Source organism: Chinchilla lanigera, unplaced genomic scaffold (assembly GCF_000276665.1).
Source record: "Chinchilla lanigera isolate Chin_1 unplaced genomic scaffold, ChiLan1.0 scaffold00035, whole genome shotgun sequence".
In the NCBI taxonomy this organism is placed as follows: Eukaryota; Metazoa; Chordata; class Mammalia; order Rodentia; family Chinchillidae; genus Chinchilla; species Chinchilla lanigera.
The window spans coordinates 21,651,747-21,659,048 of NW_004955436.1; the positions used below are offsets into that span (position 1 = coordinate 21,651,747).

General features: G+C 50.9%; 1 long non-coding RNA gene across 3 annotated transcripts in view; it reads left to right on the top strand.

The window, feature by feature from the left end:
* Window positions 1-2,139: 2,139 nt before the first annotated feature.
* Window positions 2,140-7,302, top strand: part of LOC102019105 — a 28,262-nt gene continuing 23,099 nt past the window's right edge. Inside the window, exons 1-5 of one of the 3 annotated variants that reach the window (XR_001234984.1) lie at window positions 2,140-2,179; window positions 4,142-5,023; window positions 5,168-5,228; window positions 5,759-5,875; window positions 6,960-7,102. This is a non-coding gene — a long non-coding RNA (uncharacterized LOC102019105). Of the gene's footprint in view, window positions 2,180-4,141; window positions 5,876-6,959; window positions 7,103-7,302 lie in introns of all 3 variants that reach the window. The other 2 variants (XR_001234982.1, XR_001234983.1) reach the window with 2 other exon arrangements.

Genomic DNA, 7,302 nt, shown 5'->3' on the forward strand with positions numbered 1-7,302 from the left:
GATCCTCCTGCCTCAGCCTCCCAAGTGCTGGGATTACAGCTGTGCGCCACCACGCCCGGCAATAGGCCTCTTTGATTAAAAATCTTTTTTTCAGTTAGAGGTAATTACAAAACAGCAGAGAAAGGCAAAGTCCTCCTGCCCACCCACTTCTCTGCCTAGCGCTAGGACAGGAGTTCTCCTTCCTCACAGGCGCCTGCGCTCCCGGTGGCCGCTGCCGTTTCCTGTGCTCCAAGCCTGCACTCACTCCTCCCTGCAGCCTCAGCTGCTGCAGGCCACTGCTCTCTGTTGAAGATGCTGCAGAAGCCGCTGTTCTAACCCGCTTCACTGACGTAATACTCTTGAGGTTTCTCCTGCATTCTAAGCACTGTGTGTTCATAAACTTGGCTGTTTTTCCCTTGTTGATGTCTTTTTTTTTTTTTTTGAGACAGGGTCTCACTATATGTAGCCCAGGTTGGCCTTGAACTCATGGTGATCCTCCTGCCTCAGCCTTCTGAGTACTAGGATCACAGGCCTGTGCCACTACACCTGGCTTTGCCAGGCAAATATTTAATGAGCATTAGAAAATACCAAAACATATTTTGTTTTGAAAAGTGCAAAAACATCTTTTAAGCAAGTGATTTGCTTTTAATTACAAATACTGTGCAAGAGGACCCCTTCTACAGCAAAACAAGAATAAATTTTAAACATGTGAATTATTCAAGATATTTGAAAGAGAAAAAGCCTAGGTTTTTTTCAGTATTTAGGTAAATTAGGTATTTCTCACCTTTCAAAGTGTAAGCCTGAAGGTATGACTTAAATGGAAAAGACTGAGAAAGTCAAACCAGGCCTGGTGGTGCACTCCTGTAATCCTAGTACTTCGGAGGCTGAAGCAGGAAGACCACCATGAGTTCAAGGCCAGCCTGAGCTCAAGGGGATCAGCACCATTTCCAGCTTGCTCCAGTGTCCCTGTTGGCTGTATGGTTTTAAAGAACTGCTGGTGACCACGCTGTTTCTCTAAGAGCAACAAGACACAGCCGCCCGCACAGGAGTGAATCAGCCCGTGCTCGGCAGCCCGAGGAAGACTCCTGTCCGCGGGAGACTGCATCCTGTCCTGCGGGGCAGGACCGAACTCCTGCTGACCTCGCTCGGCGGCCGCAGCATCCCAGGCAGCACTGGTGTGCGGCAATGTCAAGTCACAGCAGGGAGAGGCTGGGACAGTGCTGAACCCACCACGTTCTCCAGAGCCAAGTTGCCCAGGGGTCCTGCAACTGGGACAACGTATGAGCTTCTGGCGACAGTTGCTGTTATCAAGGGGGCCACTCTTCCCTTGAAGAATGGACGGTGACAGGGAGTCAGAGCACAGGGACACTCGCTGGCCAGGGCACTCATTATGCAAGATGACGGCAGCTCTGGACGGTGCGCACCATGAAGCACGAGCCAGGCAGGAAGATGAGCTGTGGCTACGGCTGCCTCGGAGAGGAGGTGAGAGGCGATCGTACACATGCGCACACCCATTCCCAAAGCCCGCAGTGCACTTATCGCGAGAACCTGAGCATGGTTTTGATAGGCTGACCTGGACGGGAGCCGGCATGGGAAGTATCAAAGAGCGCTCCTCGCCATTAAGAGTTTGCTATCATATCTCTTTTGGGTATACCGTCGTACCTTGTTGGGTGTATTTTTAATATTTTTTCTACGTTTTTCTTACCTTTACTTGGCCCAAACTCACATAAATGTGGAATTTTGCTGTTTATGCCTGTTTGATTCAATTCTTTAGGACAGAAAGAATCTAGAAATCCTCTCTAGAAGGAGACTCCGTACCCTCATCCCCAACCGTGCCTGGTAACACCAGGAGGGGAGGCGGTAGCAGTCAGATGGCTCAAATGCACTCTGTCACTTTCCCCTCCACGGTGTGACCGCCAGACACCCTGGGCCTTTCACTCCCGCAAATGCCACACCCCACGGGCCAAGTAGGATTCTTACTCTTCAGCAAATAGCTTCTCTTATCAGGAAAGCCAAAATCAGGACCCTCATTCTTATCCCTTTCTTTTCTAGATGATCACTCCCTGGACTTTTCTCCACTCCTCCTAAATCTTATCTCATTTACAGCCTCTGGGCGTGGTGGTGCATCCCTGTAATCCCAGCACTTGCGAGGCTGAGGCAGGAGGATAGTCACGAGTTCAAGGCCAGCCTGAACTACAAGGTGAGACCCTGTTTCAAAAAACTTAAGTAAAAAGATAAATAAATCAAACATCATGCGCCCCCACCTGACTTCTGCCACCACCTTCTGACAGGTAGCTTGGATATTTTTAACGCTCCTTAAAGCTATCTTTCAGCTTGTCCAAGAGAAGGTCAAGGTCTAGGGGGACAGGCTGGTGCCAGAATGGAAAGATGTGGGCTTCCCGGGACTGTGATCAAGTGACAAGATTGTGTTCCAAAGGAATGAGTACTCCCAGCTCCAGCCATTCGTTGTGTTCCTGGCATGAGAATCCACTCTGGCTAAATCTTTGATTACTGAAAGAAAGCTGAGAAGACTTGTAGAGAAACCTCTGAGTTTCTAAGTGTTTCCAACTGCTTGGACCAATCAAAAACTGAATTTGAGCTTTGGCCTGGGCTCAGTGATGCTCCTCTTCTGAAGTCTCCTCAGACATGCACTGACTACCAGATACGATTTCGGTTCCTCACATGGCAGTGGCAGCTAAATCCATTTGTTTTCCTCTCCCAGTAATTCAAGCTTTTACCTCAGTAGCTCTTATATCACTAAGCTCTGGCCCTGGGGGAGAGGAAGATGGAGACAACTGGAATAAAGGGGATGTTTGCTCATTCTGGGTTTAGAAATTAAAAGAAAAATAAGACAAGGGTTAGTGGGTGTGATAGTGCACACCTGTAATCCCAGCTCTTGGGAGGCTGAGGCAGGAGGATTGCCTTGAATTTGAGGCCAGCCTGAGCGACATAATCGAGTTGAAGGCCAGCTTGCACTACATAGTGAGACTCTGTCTCTAAAACAAACAAAAAGTTCAGAAATCTGGGAAGAATGAGGGATATGAGGAAGTTCCCTGCTCACAGTGGAAGAAGAGCCCAAGGGAAATGAAAGGAGGAGGGAAGGGAGGAGGCAGGGAGAGAGCAGAGAACCCTTGGGCACGGAGGAGTAGGTGGGGAGAGCAGAGGCTCAGCTGAGGAAGCACAGAATGCTCTGGAATGACAGGGGACTGCAGGCCTTGCGGAGAGGCAGTGCCCAGCCTGCTCCACCACCTGTGTGATGCAGACAGCATGGCGGAGAGGCTGAGGACAGTGCACCCCGTGGAGCCTTGCTGAGCTCTGTGCTCTGAGGCCACTGCATGGTGCCCAGGTCCCAAGGGAGGGGAGCATGAGGTCCCTGACAGGAGCCCAGAGACACCTAGAAACTCAGGCCACACTGTCACCGTGGATCATGGCATTGAGCATACTGTGACCAAGCAGGTCATGCTGTACTGTAGAGGCCACTGGGAGAGAAGCCCACAGTGGGGAGGACATGAGTGACTCAGCAATGCGTGAAAGACAGGACAGTCACCTCTGCTAATGCAAGACAACACATGGAGCAGGGCACGGTGGTGCATGGCTGTCATCCCAGCACTTGGGAGGCTGACACAGGACGATTGTCTCAAGTTTGAGTTCCAGGCTAGCCCGGGCTACATGGGAGACCTTGTCTCAAAAACAAAAACAAAAACAAAACAAAACAAAAATTCCAAAAATAAAACAACAACAACAAAAAAGTAAAGCCCATACATGGTAGGGTCTTATCCACAGTCCTAGAGAAGAGCAGGTGCCATGGTGTCAAAGAACAAAGGCTTCATGCCATTGTTTCAGATGGAAAGCAAGGCTGCTCAGGAAGCAGCCACAGGACAGGCCTGCGGCCCTGCCTGCTGAAAGGAGAGAACGAGCTCGCCTCGGACTCCACCAAGGATAAGAGGAGACATAGAGCCAGGGAGAAGGCCAGGAGTTTGTGGGTGGAAAATTCCTGGGAGGAAACACCAGGGAAAGGGGAATTCTCAGAGCGGCTCAACAGAATTCTTGCTGAAGGCAGGCCAGGGCGATAAATAATGAGGGTGGGGGTGGCGGAGACCGAAGTTGGGGGATTTTTGTTCTGTGGACTGAGCAAGGTTCTTGCTCACACTGAATTCTGCAGAGACAGAAGAATGCCCAGGAGCAGGCGTTAGGAACAGAACTCGGGCCTGACTCACAGGCGGAGAGGAGAGGCAGCCGGAGGAGGTGGACAGGAATCCCGGTGACCGGGTGATTACCCGCCAGGACGGTGGCTGAAGCATCACTTGGAGGGGCTGAGGATACTGAAGGCGCAGAGAGCGAAGCGGGGTGGACAGCAGCCCTGAGTCCATCTTACAAAGTCAGTTGTGCCGTCTGGGCAAGCCTGTCTCCTGCCTTCCCGGTGCTGCCCTTGCCAGGGGGATCAGCAGCAGAGGAAGCGCCGCAGTCTCCATGGGTGCAGTGTACCCTCACCAGCAGCGCCCGGCCTCCGGGGCCACCGAGTCCGTTCTCCCAGTTCTCCCTGCCGCTGTAGCCGCCCTAGTGCACTCATCTCCGCAGAAGGAAGCTCCTCAAAGGCTGGGACAAGCCTCACTCACGTCCTCAGCCCCAGCCCGAGGCCAGGCGGGCAGGAGTGTTCGGTGAACCGTAGGTGATGGATGAATGGCACACTCCAGTACAGGTGGCCAAACCGCAGTGGATTGAACAGACCCAGCGCCTTCCCGCGGAAGCTGGTCCCAGGCTCTGCAGCTCCGCACTGATTCAGGGCAGACCCCGGGCGATGTTTCATACTGCTGTTCGCCACCAGCTCCTGTGCCAAACAAGTGCAGTCAAGTAGAGGCAGAGAGTAGAGTTTTGTCTCTGGGGAGAAGAAGAGAGGGGCAGCCTGGGGCCCTGTGGGCATGTAGGTCCCCTGGGGGGCCAGCAGTATCTCTTCACAGACTCTCGGTGTGATGCAGTCACTCACGGCCCCACACTGGCTTTAGTGGGCTGCCAGAGGAGCCATCTTGAAATTCCTCGGGACTTGGTGAGACCCTGCATTTTCATTTTGACTTGGGTCCTGCCAAGCTGGTCTTGAAGCTGGTCCCAGCTGGGAGACACCAAAAAGGGAGGAAAGGACACAAAGAGACAAGCACTAGAAAAGTGATGTCACACACCCCTTGTTTTGCAGGAGGCCTAGTGGCTGAGCCTTCAGTGTGGGCAGAAGGACAGAGGCAACAGACAGCCCCAGGGTGAGCGCCAGCTGCTGCCTCCTGCATCTCGGCCACATGGGCAGGCCTCTGAGACACCCTGGGGACCCCATCACCGGCCAGCCACCTGTAGCACTTGAGTGACGCCATCTGGGTTGTGCCATTGATGGCTCAGGCTTCCTTCCTTTGGAGCAGACGACGAAGCATTCCATGTCCTTTGCTAATGTCATGCCGCTGGCCTTATTAATGCTCCAGGAGGTCACCGGGCAGCAAGGGTGATCAGAGCCACCCCATACACAAAGTAGCAGCTACAGCTGAGATGCTAGAGATTATTCAATGCATGTATTATACAAAGCTGCACTTCATTTGGTGAATAACCAGTGGTTACAGCTTGCTGGGAAAGAGTCCTAATCATTAATATCCTATCTCAGGGCCAGGAAAATACCATGTTGGTGAACACACGGTGGCTGGGTATTTCGCCCTTTCCCTTTTGAAACAAAAGATGACAATCTGCTTTATCTAATACGTTTCCTCAGTGCGTTCATCACTAGTACTGTCATCTTCCTTTCCAGATAAGGGCTCTTCTCGCACCACTGGCCAAGCCTTGCTGTCTTCACGTGTCGTGTACTTGTTCTGAGCACAAACTGGGAGGAGAACTGGTAGAACACTTTGTTCTTCCCCTCGCACTGGTATGAGGCTGAGAAATGACAAGGGCTGCATGAAGGAAAGTCCCCTCTTTGTCATTTTTATGAACATCTTTATAAGCATTTCATCTCTTTGGCTCTCCGCTAAACTTCAAGCGAATCCGAAGCTAATCCTTGTCCTCGGGCAAGGAACTTAATATCTCAAACACGTGGGGGAACACACACAGACAGCTCTTCACTGCTGATGGGCCTGTAGGTACCCAGGAGTGTGGTGCAGGCATTTTTCAGGCTGCAAGCACAATGCAGTAAAGATCAGAGGAATGTTTCATTTTAATTTAAGGAGCTGAACACAGAGGGATTTTGCTAATCCTCAAATTAAACAAGTCTTCCAGAGTCACAAACCAGCACAGCTCCCGTGGCCAGGGGAGCCCCAGTCACTGTGTGTGGTGCTCTGTGCATGGTCTTTGGTCTTCCATGCAAGTCACATTGTCAGCATTGGATAAATATTTGTTTAATGATAAGGGATATGCATTTAAATCCTGTGTTCCCATACCGAAATTTCATTTCAGCTCTTTGAGTCCTGTGGAAATCACAGAGTAAAAGTCTGTTAGTGCTGTGGAAATAATAAGGTAGCAGTAAGAATAGCCAGACCTAGTGGTGCATGCCTGTAATCTCAGTACTCAGGAGGCTGAGGCAGGAAGATTGCCATGAGTTTGAAGGCAGGCTGAACTACGTAGGGAGATAGTGTCTCTAAATAATACAAAACAAAACAAGTTAGGATGAAGGAGGTCTCTTTTTATCGCCTGTCTCCAGTGACCTCTCCCTTGCTGCTCACCCTCAGGCCCCTCTACCCAGAATCAGAAGAAAGAAGCCAGCAAATTCAGGGGCTGATCTTGCCCCGGTTAGAACTGGCTCTTCCCTGTCCTGACGGGTAACCAGAAACCGAGGTGCCTCGAAGCTGTTGTTCGTCCTTTCCTATGGATGGTGTGGCCTATTACCCTCCTTTTAAATGGTACACTGAGGGAACGCAGACTTTCTGGAATAGCCTATTCATCTTTGAAACACACATTAAAAAAATAAGTTGTTTCTTATGTTGAATTGAATGTCTCTTTTGGATTCCTAAACTCAGCTTTGAACTTCTGGGCGGCATGCTATTCCCTCCCTCTGCCCTGCCTGATAAGCAGCAGTGTTCGTGGGACAATGGGCATCTGGAAAGGGCCCCCTGGTGTAAACACAGTGGGAAGTTGGGATCCTGCACCAATCACAGACATGGTGAGAAAAAAGGGAGGAAATTAAAGGAGTTAGAAAAAAGGGGAGCATGGCTAGGAGTGGTGGTGCACGCCTGTAATCCCAGCACTTGGGAGGCTGAGACAGGAGGATCATTGTGAGTTCTAGACCAGCCTGGGCTACAAAGTGAGCTCAAGTACAGCCTGAACTGTGTAGTGAGACCCTGTCTCAAAAAGACAAAAAAA